This window comes from Nomascus leucogenys, chromosome 2, assembly GCF_006542625.1.
Source record: "Nomascus leucogenys isolate Asia chromosome 2, Asia_NLE_v1, whole genome shotgun sequence".
Lineage (NCBI taxonomy): Eukaryota > Metazoa > Chordata > Mammalia > Primates > Hylobatidae > Nomascus > Nomascus leucogenys.
Genome location: NC_044382.1, coordinates 11,677,436 through 11,697,986, shown reverse-complemented (window position 1 = coordinate 11,697,986; position 20,551 = coordinate 11,677,436). Strand labels below are relative to the sequence as shown.

At 36.1% G+C, this 20,551-nt stretch overlaps 1 protein-coding gene across 5 annotated transcripts in view; it reads left to right on the top strand.

Moving 5' to 3' along the window:
• TENM2 (teneurin transmembrane protein 2) overlaps nucleotides 1-20,551 on the top strand; it is a 1,389,831-nt gene that overhangs the window by 170,874 nt on the left and 1,198,406 nt on the right. For all 5 annotated transcript variants that reach the window (XM_030825348.1, XM_030825333.1, XM_012505108.2 and 2 more), the window contains exon 2: nucleotides 18,822-18,936. The gene's annotated coding sequence lies outside the window, so the exon portion shown is untranslated. The remainder of the gene's footprint in view (nucleotides 1-18,821; nucleotides 18,937-20,551) is intronic.

The window sequence follows — 20,551 nt, the reverse complement described above, 5'->3', positions numbered from 1 at the left end:
GAGAGAAACTGTAAACTGTCTTCCAAAGTGGCTGTACCATTTTATGTTCCCACCAGCAATGAATTAAGATTTCTCATTGCGCCGCATCCTAACCAGGAGCTGGTATTGTCAGTGTCTTAAATTTTGCCATTCTAGTAAGTGCAGAATAGTATCCCATTGTTTTAATTTGCAATTTCCTAATGAATATGATATTGAACATCTATTCATATGTTGAATTGCCATTTGTGTATCTTCTGTGGTGAGGTGTCTGTTCAAGACTTTAGCTCAGTTTTTAAAAATTGAGTAGTTCATCTTTTTATTGTTGAGTTTTAAGGGGTCTTTGTAATTTAGGATGAGTCCTTTATCCTATTTGTCTTTTAAAAATATTTTCTCGCAGTCTGTGGCTTGTCTTCTCATTTTCTTGACATTGACTTCTGCAGAGCAGAAATTTTAATTTTAATGGAGTTTAGCTTATCAATTATTTCTTTCATGGATTGTGCCTTTGATGTTGTGTGTAAAAAGTCATTGCCATACTCAAGGTCATATAGATTTTTCTCCTATGTTATCTTCTAGAAATTTTACAGTTTTGCATTTTGCATTTGGATCTGTGATCCATTTTGAGATAACTTTTGTGAAGGGCACAACATCTTTATCTAGATTTATTTTTATTTTTTGCACGTGGATGTCCAGTTGTTCTAGCCTAATTTTTTGAAAAGACTATCCTTGCTCCATTGTATTGCTTTTGCTCTTTTGCCAAAGATCAATTGACTATATTTACATGAGTGTATTTCTGGGTTATTTATTCTGTCCCATTGATCTATTTGTCTGTTCTTTCACCATTGCCACACAGTCTCAATTATTATAGCTTTATAGTAATATTTTGATTGGGATTGTTTTGAATCTATAGATCAAGTTGGGAAGAAGTGACATTTTGATAAGTTGAGTTTTCCTATCCATTGACATGGAATATCTCTCCATTCATTCAGTTCTCCTTTGATATCTTTCATAAGCATTTTGTAATTTTCCTCACATAGATCTTGTGCATATTTTGTCATATTTATAACATAAGTATTTAATTTTTGTCAGTGCTAATGTAAATGATACTGTGGTTTTAATTCCAAATTCCACTTGTTTATTGCTGTTATAAATAAAAGCAATTAACCTTTATATATTAACCTTCTAACTGCTGTAATCGCTTATTAGTTCTAAGAGGTTTTTAAAATATTTTTTGGTAGATTAAGATATTCCACATAGATGATCATGCTAACTGTGAAAAAAGAGAGTTTTATTTTTTTCACAATCTGTATACCACTTCTTTTCTTTTCTTATTTTATTGCGTTAGCTGGGTTTTCCAGTACAATGTTGAAGAGCGGTGGTGAGAGGGGACATCCTTGCCTTGTTCCTGATTTTAGTAAGAAAGCTTTAAGTTTTCACCATTAAACATTAAGGTAGCTGTATGTTTTTTACAGATGTTCTTTATCAAGCTGAGGAATTTCTCCTCTATTCCTATTTTGCTGAGATTTTTTTTATCATAAATGAGTGTTGGATTTGTCAAATGCTTTCTCTGAATTTATTGATATGACTAAGTGATTTTTCTTTTTTAAGCTGTTGGTTGATGGATTATGTTAATTTATTTTCTTTAGACATTTCTTACAAGGCAGTTATACTGGCAACAAATTCCCTCCAATTTTGTTAATTTGAGAAACTATATATTTCTCCTTTATTTGAATGATAATTTCACAGGGTACCAAATTCTCAGGTGGCAGGTATTTTTCTCCCAAAATGTTAAGTATTTGACTCTTCTCCTTTCTTGCTTGCATGGGTTTTGGGGGCAAAGTTGGATGTAAATCTTACTTTGTCTTTGTACAGTTAATATTTTTAATATATATTATATATAATACATATATATTTTAATATATATGTATTATATGTATATATAAATATGTATAAATATATATCTATATAAATATATATCTATAATATATATATAAATATATATCTATATAAATATATATCTATAAAATATATATCTATAAAATATATATAAATATATATCTATATAAATATATATCTATAAAATATAAATATATCTATAAAATATATAAATATATAGATATATATCTATATAAATATATGCTGTATATATATTACTTCCCTCATATTTTATTAATATTGACCTTTGATTTTCTGAAGCTTGAATATGATATACCTAGGTGTTTATTTGTTCTCTGGTTTTGTTAGTTTTTTTCTCTTCTCCTCCTCCTCCTCCTCCTCCTCCTCCTCCTCCTCCTCCTCCTCTCCCTCCTATTTTCATTTATCCTGGTTGGTGTTTTCCAAGCTTCCTGGGTCTGTGGTTTCATTTCTGGTATTAATTTTGAGAAATCCTCAGTCATTATTGCTTCAAATATTGCCTGTGGTCCTTTCTTTCTTTCTTCTCCTTCTAATATTCCCATCACAAATATGTTACATCTTTTGTATGTGCCCAGCAGTTCTTGGATATTCTGTTCTTTTTTTCCATTTGCTGTTCTCCCTGCTTTTCAGTTTCTGAAATTTCTATTGTCATATCCTCAAGCTCAGATATTATTTCTTAAGCTGTGTTCAGTCTACTGATGGGCCAATCAGTAGTATTCTTTATTTCTGTTACAATGGTTTAGATCTCTAGCATTTTTTCTTTTAATTTTTTTCCTAAAATTTGCAACTCTCTGTTTACATCATTTATCTATTTTCGCATGTTGTGTACTTTTTCTGTTAAGACCCTTAGCTTATTAATGGTCATTTAAAAAACTTTTTGGTCTGATTATTCTAACAACCCTGCCATCTCTAACTCTGGTTTTAATGCTTGTTCAGTCTCTTCACACTGTATTTTTTTTTTTGCCTTTCATTATGTCTTGCAACTTTTTGTTCAAAGATGGGCATGGTATACTGGGTAAAAACACCTGTGGTAAATAAAGCTTTCTGTAATGCAGTGATAAGATGCAGGAGAGGGGTGTTTTATATACTTCTAGTTAAGTCTCAGTGGACCTGGACTGTGAACTTCATCAGCGCTTCTCAGTTTCCCCACTTACTTTAGGTGGGACAGGATGGCTGGAAGGGGCTAAAGTTGGCATTTTCCCTTTCACCCCGTGGAAGGCTAGAGAAAACAGGTAGGTTAGCTTATGCTACCTATTCAGGAGCTTAGGCTCTAGTGAAATAGTTCCTCTTCAGAGCAGACCTTGTTAAGAAGAACAGAATGCTCTGGTGTATTTCAAAATAGTTCCTTTCCTCCTTCCCCTGCCAGAAGCACAGGGGGATTTTTCTCTAATACTCACAGTCAGGATTTGGCAGAGCTCCTGGGGTTAAAACTCACAAATATGTTGGAGCCTCCCTATGACTGGGTCCTGCTGGAGTTTTTAAATCTTGGAGCTGTCCACATTGAGCCTCCAGCAATTCATCAATTACAGTTCAGATTTCCTTACCCCAACACTGGTTCCACAGAGGTTTCTGCTTGTGGCTTTCTGCTCCATCATGTTCTTCCCTGAATATACCTACAAGTCTTTTAAATTTGGGGGCCAGCAGTTTGACCAATGACCTAACTTATCTGACATACCTAAGAAGAGTTGTTGATTTTTCAGTTTGTTCAGGATTCCACTTGTTAGGATGGAGCAGTGACTTCAAGGCTCTCTACATGCCAGGCTAGAAAACAGAAGTTAAGGGTCAGTGTTAAAGTTTTGTTAAGTTTTGAGAGTAGAGTCTATGACCTGTAACAGGCATTCTATAAATAATTGTTGATTGACCAACTGATTGCCTCATATATTCTATGCTAAATATCAATCTGGGGATAGTTGACCAGGGGTGCAATATATGACTTTTACAAACTCTGATAATTAAAATATGTTAAAAGAAACATTTTTTAAAAAAAAACATGTTTTCAATTAAAACTTTAAATAGCTATGGCTATTAGGTGTATTCTGTTTCTTAGAAAGTATACAATTTTTGGCAAGGTATGGTGGCTTATGCCTGTTATCCCAGCACTTTGGGATGGTGTGGCAGGAGAATCACTTGAAGCCAGGAATTTGAGACCCCCTTGGTTAACATAGCAAGACCCTATCTCTATAAAAAGTCAGCCAGGTGTAGTGGTGCATGCCTGTGGTTCCAGCTACTTGGAAGGCTGAGATGAGAGGATCACCTGAGCCCAGGAGTTCAAGGCTTCGGTCAGCCATGACAGTGCCACTGCACGCCAGCCCAGGCAACAGAGCAAGACTTTATCTCTTAAGAGGGGGAAAAAAAAGAAGAAGAAAAAAAGAAAAAGAAAAGGAAAAGAGAAAGTGCACAGCTCATCTTACTTTCCAGACCATTTAAATCTATATAATCTTCAGTTCTCAAACTGTAGGCTGAGATGACTGGGTGAGCTTCAGCAAACTCACTTGGGATCTACAAGATATTTCAAATATACAAGAAAAGACAGCACCCCCAAGTCTAAACTGCTACTATTAAGTTATTTGAAACTAAATGCTTATTACATGAACTGTCAGGTAATTCTCTTGCCTTAGGGGAACCATGAAAATATTACTGAGACACTAAGGGTACTGCAAACTGAGAAAGTCTGCAAACCTCTGATATAATCCATCATTTAAATGTGAATATGTGGCATATGAATCAGAAAAGGTAACACTGGAATTCCCTCACTGTCATTAAAACATACAAAATGCAAACCTTAATGCACAAAACTCACTTTAATAAAATAATAATGGACAATTTAGGAGTACAAGTAGTCATTCCTAACATGTTGATTTTAGAAGCTCCCATTTATGTCAACTTTTTGGAATTCATAGTGCATTGGTCAATAGAGAGAATGTTAATTAACAAGGGTGATGATGTTCCCATTCGCCCATATAAACCTATTTATTCCATTATGTAGCTATTGCCAATTAAAACTATACTGGATATACTTAACAGTTTTTCAGATGAATGTTTCTACTACCTTGTAGTTGAGGTGCCAAATGAAAGATCATACTTTGTAGTGGATAGTATAAACAATGTCCTTACATAGAAATATACACACATATATATGTTATGCCCCAAAGGCATTCAGAATTGAAAGCAAGCACCAGCAACACCTGGGAGTTGATAACCATTGAAAGCTGGTTACTAACAGCTCCTGATTCCTAGTTACTGATAGTTATTTGATACTTCAAATGCTTATTTGATAGAATAAGTAAATGTCTTTTTTTGTTGTTGTTGTTTTTGGAGTTTTGTTCTTGTCGCCCAGGCTGGAGTGCAATGGCGTGATCTCAGCTCACTACAACCTCCGCCTCCCAGGTTTAAGCGATTCTCCTGCCTCACCCTCCCAAGTAGCTGGGATTACAGGTGGCTGCCACCACACCTGGCTAATTTTTGTATTGTTAGTAGAGGTGGGGTTTCACCATGTTGCCAGGCTGTTCTCAAACTCCTGACCTCAGGTGATCCACCAGTCTCAGCCTCCCAAAGTGCTGGGATTACGGGCATGAGCCACCGTGCCCACCCAGAATAAGTAAATATCTATATAGAATTTCTACTTAGAATTTGTTTTAATTCATAAATTAAAAATTTTTTAATTAAAACAAATTCTATATAGAAATTTACTCATGTGGCACTGCAACGATGGATATATCTTTGTCAGATATTGTAGAAATGTTGAAATACACCTTATATACTAACATTTTTCTTACACACCTTGGTGCTGGTGGTACGATTAGAATTCCTTTACTGCCTCTGCCTTGTAAAGCGTATCAACCATTGTTGCCCAATAGAAAAATAAGTTCACATAGAAAATAAATTACAATAGAAATACAAGTATGAGCCACGAATATATTTTTTTTAAATTTTAGACCACATTAAAAAGCAAAAAGAAGGCCAGGCACTGTGGGTCACGCCTGTAATCCTAGCACTTTGGTAGGCCGAGGCAGGCAGATCACGAGATCGTGAGTTTGATCTGTTGAGCCTGGCCAACATTGTGAAACCCTGTCTCTACTAAAAATACAAAAATTAGCCAGGCATGGTGGTAAGCACCTGTAATCTCAGCTACTTGGGAGGCTGACGCAGGAGAACTACTTGAACCTGGGAGGTGGAGATTATAGTGAGTCAAGATCATGCCACTGCACTCCAGCCTGATCAACAGGGCAAGACCTTGTCTAAAAAAAGAAAAATACATTAAATTTGAAATATTTATATTTTATTAAACCTAATATACTATCATTTCAACATATAATTAATGTAAATATTATTATTAAGATATTTTATATGCTTGTTTTTATATTGAGTCTTTGAAAGCCAGTGTGTGTTGTTTTACATTCAACATTCATTTTGGACTCGCCACATTTTTAGTGCTTCATGGCTGGCATATTGGACATCACAGGTATGGACTCTCTGTAGTAGAATCACCTGTTGTTGCTTGTTAAAAGCTGATTTCTGGGCTTTTCCCCAGACTTACAGAATTAGAATATTTGAGGGAGTGTCTAGGGTTCTAAAATTTTTAGTTTTCCAGGTGATTCTTCTACATGTTAACGTTGAAGAACATTTTACTTCTAGGGGTGGTGCATGATTAATCTCTCCCCAAAACACACACACACACACACGCCACGCACACGCACACACACACCCCCACACACATGCACACGAATGTTAATCCCAGTTAATGCTTATTTTCTTGGAAGAGAAAGTAAAGTATCTTTCTTCTCTCTGCTTCTTCTTGAATAAACCCTAATGCTGCTATTACACACGTTTATTTTTTGAAATATATTTGTTGGTGGAAAAAATTCAGCTATTCTCCTTGAAAGAGTTCAGAGTCTGAGAATATGTGGTTTGCAAGGGTAGCACCTTGCTCAGATTGCACTCATCCTAAAGTTGGGCATCTCTGTTCTAGTCAACTGGTGGCTATTTAATGCAATTTGCAATGGACACAGATAATTTAACAGGCACAATTTATTAGACAAACTTTTTAAAAGCAAAAGCATTTTCAGTGAATTCTATGCTCAAGCGTTGGTGAAACATTACTAAATATTTCCTGCATGGGTTTGGGACACTCAGGGAAATGGTAAGAATGGCCACAATAATTTTTCTCACAGAGATAATTGATAATCACATCCACAGCAGTGACAAATGGTAATGTAAGTGAAAGAAAAGAGTAAAAAATATTCAAGCATCAAAAGGATCATTCAATCAGTCTTCTAGAGGCAGGTAACTTTTTACACAATTCCTATTGGTAAAGCAAATACAAACTGAATTCTTGTGTTAAACGTGTTTACTTTTGCACCAAAAACAGTAACACAGACAGTGTGTTTCAATTAAAAGGAACCCTGGAGCAAAAATGTGTTACAGTCAGGGGTAGAAGCAGAGTGTATCATTATCTCGTAGGCACAGCAGTCAAGATAATGAACAGCTAAGAAGAGTGGACAATGGAAGGTGAAGTATGACTTGTCATGAAACTGTCAATAGAATCTGAGCTCACTTTCCATTAGTAGGTGCTATGAAATTGCAGGGATGTGCTGAACAGCCGCAGAAATAACTAAAGTAAAAGTGGCTTGATAGCACTTAGTAATTTTAAGTCTGATTTAATATTTGTCATTGTAACCAAAAGCCTTAAAGCAGTGATTTCAATGTTTAATTCCTCTTCTATGAGTTGTTGGTCTCAATTTTTCCTATATTGCCTTGAAATCAAAACAGAAATTCCTCAAGTGTTTTCTCTTTGAGAGCATTTTTTGTTGTTGCTCTTTATCTTCTTTAGTATGGAATGTAATAGTTGAATATCGCTTGGATTTCTGTCTCTTCTGAAGGCTAATAGGATATTTTATAAATTTGGCTGAGAGGTGGGTTAAAGGTAGATTGGGTTTAGGTAAAAATTGATTGCTACTGAACTGAGTTCAAGCATAAAAATCCCAAATGGATAAATTCTAGATAGCAGACAGGCCAAAAGGAACATAAAAAAGAATCAGGTTGGATTTTAAATGAAAAATTCACTAAGACTCCATGTCCAGGAAGACACATTGAAAAAAAAAAAATCTATGTCTGGTGAAAGAAAGAATCAAGGAATTATAAGTATTGTATAACTATTTTTGATTCATTAATTTATTCATTCAACATGGATTGGACATCTACCTACTTCATGCCAGGTGTTGTTCTAGATCCTGGGGACAGGTGAACAAGACAGGCAAGGTCTCTGCTCTGATGTAGGGAGACACACAAGAAATGTATTAAAAAATAAAGAAAATAATTTCACATAGCAATAAGTGAGATGAAGAAAATATAACAGGGTATTGTGGTGGAGTGCCTACGGGGCTGGGACAGCTGATCAGTGAGAACTTCTTGGCAGAGAAAATAGTTTAAATCCAAAGGGCAAAGGAGCTAGAAGGAGAGAGAAGATCTAAATGTATCTGAGTATTAGTACAGGAGGGATACAGGAAGAAACTACAATCTTTCTGGCTTCCTCCTTAATGCCAAAATTCAACCTTCTTCTTTTGAAGAAGTCAGACCCCCTTCTAGTCATAGATGTTGAGAATTTTTGATGTAGGTCAACTGGTTTCTTTCTTCTCACATGTTCTAGAAATGTCCAATTGGTGGACACATTGTAAGTTTCTAGACAGTTTCTCAGGTCTTTTTCACTCCCTGTATTTCAAGTATAAGAATGTCTTTTGCCCTCATGTTGGGCATCTCGATATCTGTTTCTGGAGCCACGTGTTGACTCTCCAGAGATAAACCTTGTCTTGCAGATTTTATGCTTCTGTGTCAGGCATGGAGTAGACACATGTAAATATTTTCTTTTTAAAAGAAAAAATGAGAAGAATGTCCCCCAAAGCCAAGCTGCTAAATTATGTTCTCATACACAGTTCCAGGAGTTGCCAAACTCAAGGTCTAGGACTGGTTTCAAAAGCATTAACAAGGAAGTTTTAAAATTCCTGAGCCTTACCCTTGGAGATTCCTATTTGGTAGGCCCGGAATGATGTCTGTGTATCTGCATATTCAAATGTTCTCTAATAGAACCTTATCATTAAACAGTTTTATGTCTGCTATTAGGCCAGGGGTGGGGGAATCTCGTTTTTTCTCTGTCAATGGCTTCCTTGACTTTGATTATTTGTTTGTTCACTCAGCCTTTCAGTAAGTGGTATATTTGTTTTTTTGTTTGTTTGTTTGTTTGCTTTTTGAGACGGAGTCTCACTCTGTCGCCCAGGCTGGATGCAGTGGCAAGATCTCGGCTCACTGCAAGCTCCGCCTCCTGGGTTCACGCCATTCTCCTGCCTCAGCCTCTCCGAGTAGCTGGGACTACAGGCGCCCGCCACCACGCCCGGCTAATTTTTTTTTTTTTTTGTATTTTTAGTAGAGACGGGGTTTCACCGTGGTCTCGATCTCCTGACCTCGTGATCCGCCCGCCTCGGCCTCCCAAAGTGCTGGGATTACAAGCGTGAGCCACCGCGCCCGGCCAGTAAGTGGTATATTTGAACTACAGCCAACAATTAAGATTATTCTTACTGTGCTTAAGCATATGACAGATACAGTAAAGGTATGTTTTGTTGTTTAAATTCAGAAGCCAAATGTGTAATTGTACAGGTCTTCTCCTTTGAAATACGTGCAAAATCTGACCATCTGAACCAGCTCCCATCCTGATAATGAAATCTGTTCTCTTAATAGCTAGAAAGTTTACAAATTGAAGCATATTTAATAGCCTATATATTCACACCCTGAAAGCTTTGGATAGTTAGGATTTTAGATTAGAATTCAACTTTTTCTCCCTATTAAATGCCAGCCGGGCGAATTGCATTAATGACGGTGGTTATGTTTGAATGTGAATGGGGGACATCTGGCGTTATCAGGAGATCAAATGTTGGGAGTCTGCGTGATGACTCTCATCTGTTTGTCACCCAGCAGGTGTAATGGATGACAGGCATGTGGGCTGTTTGCCCAAGTTAATGTACAGGCCTAATATATTGAGGGGAGAAGAAGTTTCCCCTACAATTTTAAAGTGTCACAGCCCAAGGTAGGCGGACGGGGGCCTGGGGGAGGGTTGGACTGGTGGAGTGGATATTTTCCACTGCACCAATTTCGCGAGTAAAATCGCCGTTTTCTAGCCTACAGGCATTTCCCTTGTCCCGTTTCAACAAACTTCCACGGCCCAATTTGTTATTCAAAAATTTATGGAAAATGTATGTTAAAGTGAAAAGGGTACATTGTGCAGAAAAGGGAAGCAGCTTGTAAGCATATCATTATGCGTGAGCCATGGGGCCCGCAGATGGCACTTCTACTCAGAAACGAGAGTCGTGCCAAAAGCTGAACTCTAAATACATTTAAATCACATATCTTTACTTAAAAATGGAGTATTTTGGAAGGGAAAGCAGATGATATTTAAGTACACAAGTGGTATTCTTTTGTTCCTCATATAATAGAGCCCTTTACAAAAGTCGTTGCCTTCTAAGTGTGCAGTAAGCCTTTCATTCCTCAAATTCCCCAGAGGATTTAGTTGCAGTGCATGGCTCAGTTCTTAATAGGATTAACCACTGAGGTAGTACCTTGCTACGAGAACAACTCTTGAAGTATCCTTACAGTTATTGAAAATTAAAGGATTTGTTTTGATTACTATGTTCGGTGCTAAAAGCAAACCTTTGTTTTGCACATTAGAAATAGTAACAAAAAATTATCATGACATATGGGATTCTTATTTTAATGGAAAATAAATTTTGTTCTTAGACTGTGCCAATCTGTTAATTAATTAGGGGGAGAGTAACGAAAGGGATGAAGGCATTTATTGGCTGCTTCTGGAAATATTTATTTTTTAATACAAGAATTATGCAGATTCCTTGTTTAGACGGTGGTTATATTTACTGTTACTAGAGAATTTGCATTTTAAAGGGTACAGTTCATGTCGGTAAGACTAACATAGTAAATAATCAGGTCACTTTTATTTTTTTATTTTGGAAGACTGCTATTATTTCTACTGGCACCATATACAATGAGTATTTAGCTCTGAAATTGATTTTGAATGTGTATCCCTAACTTTTATTGATGCCATTAGATCTGACAGCAATATGATTAAAATACATTGTATGTATTTAAAAGTTTAGCACATAACCTTTTATCTTAATAATCTAACAGCTTGATCTATTTAATGATTGTACTTTTAGGAAATACAAAACTATAATTATATATATGACATTTGTTATATGGGATCTTTAATTTTCAAAATATTGCAAACACATGTTATTTCCACATTTCTCTATCCCTTCTTCACTTTCTTCTTCTAAAATATTCCACATACAGTAAGTTCCTTTTGATTGTAATGGCCTGCCTTGAGTTGCTGTGTATATTATGTGAGGGAGAAAGGATGTGTGTGTGCAGACACACACGTGTATGAGTAGTGTGAGCGAGGGACAGACATATGAATTATTTTAAAGAAATACAAAGTCATTATTTTCAGCTAACTACAAATAATATACTTAGTGATGGCTAATACTGTGTTGATAATTAGAAGTCCAGCGGGAATTATTCTTAATGCAAAGATAGGAATCAATTCTGGCTATTGGTAAAGTGCTCATTTCAAACTGAATTCTCATAAAGCCCATTTAAAGGTGACCCAGAAGTGTTTATTCGTGGGCTGGATAGCTTACTGTGCTTACTGTGAAAATTTATCATAGACAACACTGGTCAGGATTTGTGTATTTGGAAACCAAAGTCCTTATAAACGGAGCACCCTAAGCTTCCTTCTCTCTCTTTTGTAGTTGTACTGTATCGCTTTCAGTGGAATGCTGCAGTTAGTGTGTATTCTGCGGTCATTTTGTAGCTCTGGTCGTTTTCATCAAGGATGACTGCGTGTTGATGTACCATTAAGTGGTCAACTCACTTGATCTCTTTTCACTTGCTCACTTGAATAACTCTCCCTGGGTGGTGTGAGTGCTGGGCAAGGGAGTGCGGGAAAGAATTCATTTGCCTCCATATCAAGGAGTGAATATGATGAACAACTGGATGAATCTTTGAGGGATATTGTGGGTGATAGTTGAGAGGATCAGATCAACAACTAAATAGGTTTCTCATGGACAAAGGTTAAATATGATCATTACTATATTACCAAACCAAGGAGTAGGATGGGGCATCAGTTAAGGGGAGCCAGCTTCCATACACAAAGGTCAGACTCTTTTGATGATTTAACAAGCATTCTTATTCCATGGGTTAGTTCCTATCCATGCACATTTAAAAAGAGATGATGAGAATTTTATATATGTCCTTGTATATTTCATGAACAAATCAAATGTCCCAGAATGTTTCAATGCAAATCAAATCCCAAGCAACATCTTTTGGCAGTTTTTAATTTTTGTTAATTATTTCAAATTTCCTGAAAATGAGCCATGTACATCCCTCAAAATAAATAATCAGCAAGGGATTCACAGTTTCTGGTGAGACCTACACGTTTCTGCTTATACTAATCTTTCTTCAAAAATGGTATTTTGTATTCTAAGCTATTCAGTAAATGACAACAGTCCTTATATGATTTAGTACTTGTTTGATTGCACTCTAGGCCTCCATATGAGTACTATTTTATATACTTTAGCAAAAGCAAATGAATCTCAACTATCTATGAATTAATTATAATTAGTGACCGATTTAATGTTTTCTTTCACATTCCTTTTTATATGTATTCGTCTAAAACCAACATTATTCTAGGCATGCAATAAACAATTATTAGTTCAAGTTGAAGTGATTCTGTATAAAATTGGTCTCGTATTTATTCATTCAGAAAATAAGCAGGGAGAGGGCGCATATTTTAAAAACTTCAGTAATTTCTGTAACAGACAACCCTTAAGCAAAATAAGATTTGACCCTTTCAAAATCGCTTAATGAATTGGTATTACATGGAATATCATGTAATATTCCTAAACTTTTGCAGAATTTTTTTCCTTTTTTTGAAGCCTTTGAACATAAGCTTTGTCACAGATCCTGCATTTGAATATTGAAAATATGATTGTGTTTTGATTGGCTTGGGGCATCTTTAAGACAGAAGCCACGTATTCTGAGCAAAGCCATGCCAACATTTGACAGATTATTGTGGAAATCTCTGGATGAACGAGAGGATGAGTTAAATTAATTGAAATGCTGTCTTAAAGAGTGGAAACTCCAAGATTCCATATAACAAGAATAAGACACTTTTTTGAGTGGAAGTGGTTTTGGAGGGAATAAAACATATCAAAAAATCAAGGTGTGCTATTTTAAATTTATTCTAAGCATATCTTGTCATTACTTTTTGGCTGCCCATGATTTCTTTATGATGTTGGTCAGGATCACCAAAGACTATGCTCTGCTCATTCATCTCTAACATACACTCGACAGTTCTCTAATCTATTTGTCATGACCACAGTGGATCTTCAGATCCTGAGGGATGCTTCCGGAGCCTCTGGATGTTTTGAAATTTTTTCTCCCAGCCCAGCCCTTTCCTCCTAAGATCCAACTTGGCTAGCTTGAGGATATCAATGAATTTCAAATAGCATTTGTGATGAGGCCACTTGCTCCGCTGTGTAAATTTGCCATTACAAGCAAATAAAATGTGACATCTTCCTCCTTCCTCTGGAGCTCGAGGACCACATCCACAGCACATGGTGGGTTCTGCACTGCACATTGGTCAAACACTTTCCTCAGGATAAAGGAAGTAAGGTGCATTGAACAACCATAACTTTAGTAGAGAGACTTCTTTACATAAGGAAGAGTTGCATTTTAGGTTGCTTGAATTTAACAGCATCACCGTTCTCAAGTGACATTTGATGTGTCTTTCTGAAGTTTAATAGTAGATGGCAAAATTGCAGGGGTTGGCTTGCAGCTTATATTTGAATACACCTTCCTTAGCATGTGACACAGGTCCTTAAACAGCATTAGTGCCCAGTCACAGTCATGCAGACTTCATAAATACACAGGACATCTGTGTTCTTTGTTCACCACCAGTATCGCCTGGGAAAGGGCTGTTCTGTAGAAAATAATGTGAGCCACATGTGTTATTTTAAATTTTTAATAGGCATATGATAAATAATAAGAGAGAGGAAAGCTGGTGAAATTAATTGTATTAATATATTTTATTTAACCTGAGATACCAAACCTTATCTTTTTAATGTATAACCAAAGTAAAAATATTATTGAGATATTTTGCATTTTTTATATTAAATCTGTCAAATCTGGTATGTAATTTACACTTGCAGTGCATGTCATTGCAGAATACTCACATTTCAAATACTCATCAGCCACATGTAGCTGGTGGCTACTATATTGCACAGTGTAGACCTGGAGCTTGAAATGGTGTCACATACATAATCATCACTCAATTAAACATTTCTCAAATAAATGAGTGAATAATATTAGTTGACTGGTTTTGGTATATACAGACCAAGTAATAATTTTCTGTGTTACAAAATTATTTTATTGTGAGTCCAAATGCCTCATTATAAAATTTCTGTATTAAGTAATAGAGAGATCTTTTATTTGGACTTAGAGTATTTCTTTTTGGAATAAGGCTGAAGTTCTAAAACAGTTATATGAACAGTAGAATGCAAAATGGCTTGAGTATTCTGAAATTCATTCGTTTGAACTTGTCATTTCATTTTCTTCTGCTGTGTGGAATGAAACTCATATGCTCGTATTTTTATGTCTGTGAAATCTGTATTTTTATTCAATAGAAAGAAGTCAATTAATTTGCATTTACTAATCTCCCATTCCTCACGTTGTAATATCATTCTCTTTATATCTAAAGGGAAAATTGTTAATATTTCTTTTAAGCCTATAAACTTAATTTCCATTAAGGGAGCTGGTAGTTTGAATGAAGATAACAACATCTTGCAAGTTTTATTCCTATTGTCTGGATTTTTATAGGTTTTTCTATATCGCTTTCATTTGTGGCATTTGTGTAAGATATGTAGTCTGGTGTTTGCTTAATTTTTCTGATTTATATGTTTAATGGTAGAAAAGTTCATCTAAATGATGCAAATTAAAGAATCTCCAAATCTTTCCCCAAATGTCAATAATGCTTAATTATTTTAAATTGCTCATCTGATATTACTTTTAAATAGGGTATTTGAATATCTCAAATTTTCTACAAATATTAAATGGAAAGTTAAAATAATTTGATTGAATCAAAAGGGGACCCAGATTAACTGGCATCAATAATCTAGAAAGTACATTTCCAATAGACAAAAAGCTTTGAAATAAAAATCAATGTATAGCATTGTCCTACTTGTGCCCAATTTTGTCTATTCCAGGTGAATTTATTTATATAGAGAGATGTCTAGAAGGATGCTTGCCAAAGTGTAACCAGTGGTTATCATTGGCTGATGTGGTTTTGAATGATGTTTACTTAATTTTCATTTACCTGAACCATTTAGATAGTTTTATAATGATGCTAAAAAATATTCAGAAATAAGCTTGAAAATATAGATCAAATCGCATTGTCATCACAGAAAATTTGGCATGTAAACTGTAACAGAAATTTCTATTTCAGAAAGACTATAAATTTTGAATTTGCCTAGTTCTGTCATTTAATTAATAAGGTATTTAATTTCAAACAACATATAAACTTTATCTGATATATCTTAATGTAGATGAAAACCTAGTAAATAACATTTGTTAAATGTACCGTCTTAAAGCGTATGCCATTTGTTATTGAATATCTGATGAGTGAAATATACTAGTCAAAAAATCTTTCTCATTTATTCATTTGACAAATATTTATTTTTTTATTTTTATATTTATTTATTTATTTTTGAGACAGAGTCTCACTCTGTCGCCCAGGCTGGAGTGCAGGGGCGCGATCTCGGCTCACCGCAAGCTCCGCCTCCCGGGTTCACTGCATTCTCCTGCCTCAGCCTCCCGAGTAGCTGGGACTACAGGTGCCTGCCACCACGCCTGGCTAATTTTTTTTTATTTTTTTTATTTTTAGTAAAGACGGGGTTTCATCGTGTTAGCCAGGATGGTCTCGATCTCCTGACCTCGTGATCCACCCATCTCGGCCTCCCAAAGTGCTGGGATTATAGGCATGAGCCACTGCACCCAGCCTCATTTGACAAATATTTATGATGCAAATAACAAAACATGGTGTGAGTCTGACAGTTTGGAAAGTAGTGGATTTTTATGTGACTCTATTTCACTAATCATAATAAATATTAATAATAGCTACTTTTTATTATGTGCCATTGTGTTAAGTGAATAATCTATATAATCTTTACCACAACCCTTTGAGTTAGATATTATTATTATTGTTATTATCCCTATCTTGCCCAGGAGGAATCCAAGGAACACAGAGGATTATAACTTGTCTAGGATCATATGACTGCTAAGCATTTTTGTCAAGTGTGAAGACCAGGCACTTGAACCATAGAGCCTGGTGATTTAATCATTACACTATACCCAGTGTACTACTGTGTACACTGATGATGCTTGGTTTGTCTTTGATATTTTAGCAGCAGGCTTTTAAATGTTTTAAATTTATAATTATGTTATATAGAAAAACTAAGCACGTAACATTTTTCTACTGCCTAAAATGGACAGTTGTCTTATTATAGTTTTGTTACTATAGATACTTCTTAACTTATCTTTAGACTGAATTGATGATCTAGCTGAGACAAGTATCTGACCATGCTACAGGTTCCTCTGCACACAGGTCCCAGATGAAGTGCAGTGACTTGTCCAAGACTTCACAGTTAGTCAGCGGGAAGGCACACAAGCCCTGTGTGCTTCTATTTGTCAGGCATAATTATTTTATAAATTTGTACTATTCCTAATTATAAAGGTAATTTTTAAAAATTCAACCCATTGGTGGAACTCCTTCAAAATATTCTTGCAATTTTATTTAGTAATAAAATTGTTAAATTGTGGCTCTTAATAGCATTACAAACTAATATTCAAGAGAGATTAAAGGATCAGAACTGCACAAGTGAGTAAACAGACTTGATTATAAGGACACCTAATTATTCCAAGGTAGGATATAATTAAGTGCTAAAGCTGTGTGATATAAAGACAATAAAGGCTGCAGTGTTTCTAAGGAGGGAATCAAAGAACCGTATTCCTTTGCTGGGCTCTGCTTGCCAAGTTGAAGACTTGAAAAGTAAAACAAAAACAAAGCAAGTTTACACAAGGTCTTACAGTTTTGTCAAGTCTTGTCAATTTGTCTTTTAAAGACACATACTCTTGATTAATCAATCCTATACCTACCATTCTCATATAATCATATACCAAGGTAGTATATTAATAATAAGGAAACTAGCTTAAAAAGGAAAGCAAAAGTAGATGATAATTATCCTTTGTTGTGTGCCAGAAGCATCTTCCTTCGATATTACTCAATCTTGTATGGTAGGCATTGGCTTCCCATTTTACAGATAAGAAGATTGAGGCTCAGAGGATTTCAGGGACGTTGAATGAGGTTGTGCTTATTAGTGAAGGAGATCATCCAAATCCTAGTATGCTGTGGTTTTAATTCCATTCTCCCCACTGCATTTTGACAAATCGCCTCACCCCCCGCCCCCCACCAACTCCCAGCCATCTTGAAGATCAGGATGCTAGCACTCAACGCTTTTATGCCAGATTGCCAAGTGTCTTTGTGGAGAGCAGAAGGGCTTCTCAGAGTGGTTGGGAAGATGCAGCCATCAGTCTTAAATTGCTGCTTGACCTTGTAAGGAGGGTGTCTAGGAATATAGCATGCAGCTGTGGCTGGACAGGGGCACTCAAGATGGGTTCAGCCAAGCTGGTACTTCCCAGCTCATTAGAAAATCCTACACACTGCCTTGGACAGGCCAGACAAGGCGGGGCTCATTGTGTTGACATGTGGAGGAATACATTTAGCATCCAAGATGAGAATGACTTGAGCAAAACAGAGAAATTAGAGCTAATTGTTTTCAATTATTGTCACTCCCTCTTTATCAAGCCGTCTTTTTTCTTCCACTTTCTCACTGTCCTAGTTTTACTTGCCAGAAGAGGAGGAACTTAATGAGTCACTTAATGATGTCTTGGTGTAGCTTAGTTTGATGTGTTGCCTTTTTTGGCCTTGGTTGGTGGGGAGGGCAGGGAATTGCTTTGCCCAAAGTCATCAGTCATTAGGAGGTGAGCCCAACACGTCTGTTGATGAAGTTGAGACATGTAGCCTTGGAATGGTGGTAACAACTGTGACAAGGACAGCAGACATGTACTGGAGGAGTATTACGTGCCGGGCACTGTGCCAAGTGCTTTCATGGAATTTTATATTTTATCTTTGCAACATTTCTATGAAATAGGAGCTATTATATTCCAGTTTTTAGATGATTAAACTTATTTGCTCAGAGCAAGTTCTGTTGGGATCACTGGGACCTTCCTGTTATATGATATACCCCACATGCTATTGACAATGGTATTAGCCAGTAAATATTTAAATTTAAAAGTCAGCAAAATCATGCTTAAGTTGTATGGATGAGCAAACTGTACATTTTAAGATGAAATAAATTATTTGTAAATCTGAAGAGCAAACATAAGGTCTGTATGTTGCTGGAAAAATGCACTTGAACTATTCTCTCACTCTAATACTGTGTATTTCTGCATTTGTAGTATAAACTGCATCATCTTTGAAGGATAACAAATAGATATTCTATAATTGTGGTAATGTATATTAATAGGAATAGTGTGCCATAGTCAAAGTGATTTAACTAATCAGTATGTTTTATACCATATTTTACATTCCTCTATTGAAAGATACTCTTTAAGAGATAAGGTGTGCAATTTAGTTCATTTAGCTCCTAATTCCAACTTTCCTACATTTTGAAGATGTATGGTATTTATTTGCATTTTTTTGGGTTTGCTTTATATGCTCATTTGGGTCTTACCTATTTTCTTTTTCATTTTAACAGTTACATCCAGCTTTTTAATTGCCTAAGCGGTCTGGGGCTTGCTTCGTCATTTGGCTTTGCTGTGGAGCACTCCTGTAAAGCCAGCTGAATTGTACATCGAAGATCCACCCTTTTGGTGAGTGGAATCATAGCTACAATTTTGTGTTCTGCTCTGTCTCAAGTTGTGTTTGCATTGTTGATCAAAGTGCTTTCATACAGGGCACAAAATAGGGCTTTTCCAGCTCTGTGCAGAAAAGGATTTTCTTTTTCTTATGGACAGAAGTAATTTGTACGGCCATTTTCTGTCTTTGAAATTTGCTATTGTCTCTCCCCCTCCCAACCCAATTGAATGACTTTACACTTCTTCAGTTGCACATCTGCCTCTTTTCTACCTGGATAGATCCCCCTGTGACTCCCCGCACCTCACCCCACCAAATAATTTGGTCACCACACTTTTCTTATTTGCTATCTTCACATAGAAATAAACTGTGCTGGTTGTGATTAGCTAGGCTACATAGCATCACATCCTAGAGTGCAAAGGCCTTTTGGATGGAAAAACTTGGCCCTCTTGATCTGTTAAATGTTGTTAATCTATACAGGCCATAAGACAGAAAGCGAAGAGAAAATCATTAAGCTTTTCTCATGTTCCCATTTAAATCGTTTCTGCTTTTATGGTCCCTGAACTGGTGTTCTCCGTATATTTTGACATCATCTGGCCCCCTATATCAAATATTTCCCTCAGGTTCTTTCTTAAGACACCTACAACCATTTTGCTCCGGTCTTTTGCTGTTTAGATCTTACTTTTATCTTTTTACAGGTCAAATTCTGCCAAGATGGCTCATTTTGGAGTGGAACAGCTAAAGGGTTCTATAAGGACCATTAATGCACTATGCAATGTTAATTTGAAGTCGGGACATCTGACTTAGCTAGAACATCAGCTACAGCATATTTTTAGTAAATCGAGTATGTATAGAGACTTTATGGTTAAGGACAAGGTGTAAGAGAAGATATTAAAAACTCATAAGCAGTTAGACAAACCAGTGGAAAATAGATCTGGATTAAATCCTTTTTCTTCTTTTTTTTTTTTTAATTCTTCATTTCTAGCAGAAGTTTTTCTGCAAAAGTGAGACATTAGTGAAGATTATGTCTTAGGTGGCCGAGGAAGTAGAAAGGGTGTTAAGGACAGGGTGAAGACATGAACGCTCTCATGACAGAGGTGTTCATAATACAATAATCAGCCTGGTTGAAACAGTCACTTTAGACAGTACAGAAGGAGCAGATTATATAATTCCTGAATGGGAATCTCATGAGGCTGTGGTGACAATTAAATGAGATGATGCAATAAAGTACCTAGCCCAGTATTTAGACAAATAGTTAGGGATAAAGGAACGTTGACAGCAGTTCTAGCTCCATTTTGCTGGCGAAGAAATTGACGTCCAAGCAGTGTGTTTTAAATCTACCTGTCTACCATGGCTAGTTTTCCACATTCTTCTTGCTGGCTTCATACGTTTTCATGGGTGTGCGACCTGAACAGGGAGAATCTTCCATTAGAGTGGTAGCGTCTGTGTTAGGATTGTATTGTGCTTTCCTTCTGATACAGGCATTCAATTTAATAAGCAGTGCTCAGCACACCTTAGCTTTCTCTGAAGAATATTTGTTCCCAGTGTCTTGGAGGCCAGCTTCAAATTGGCTGTGCAACTCTGCCTTGGTTAGAAGGAAAGGTGGATAGTTCACAGACCAGGTGCCATTCT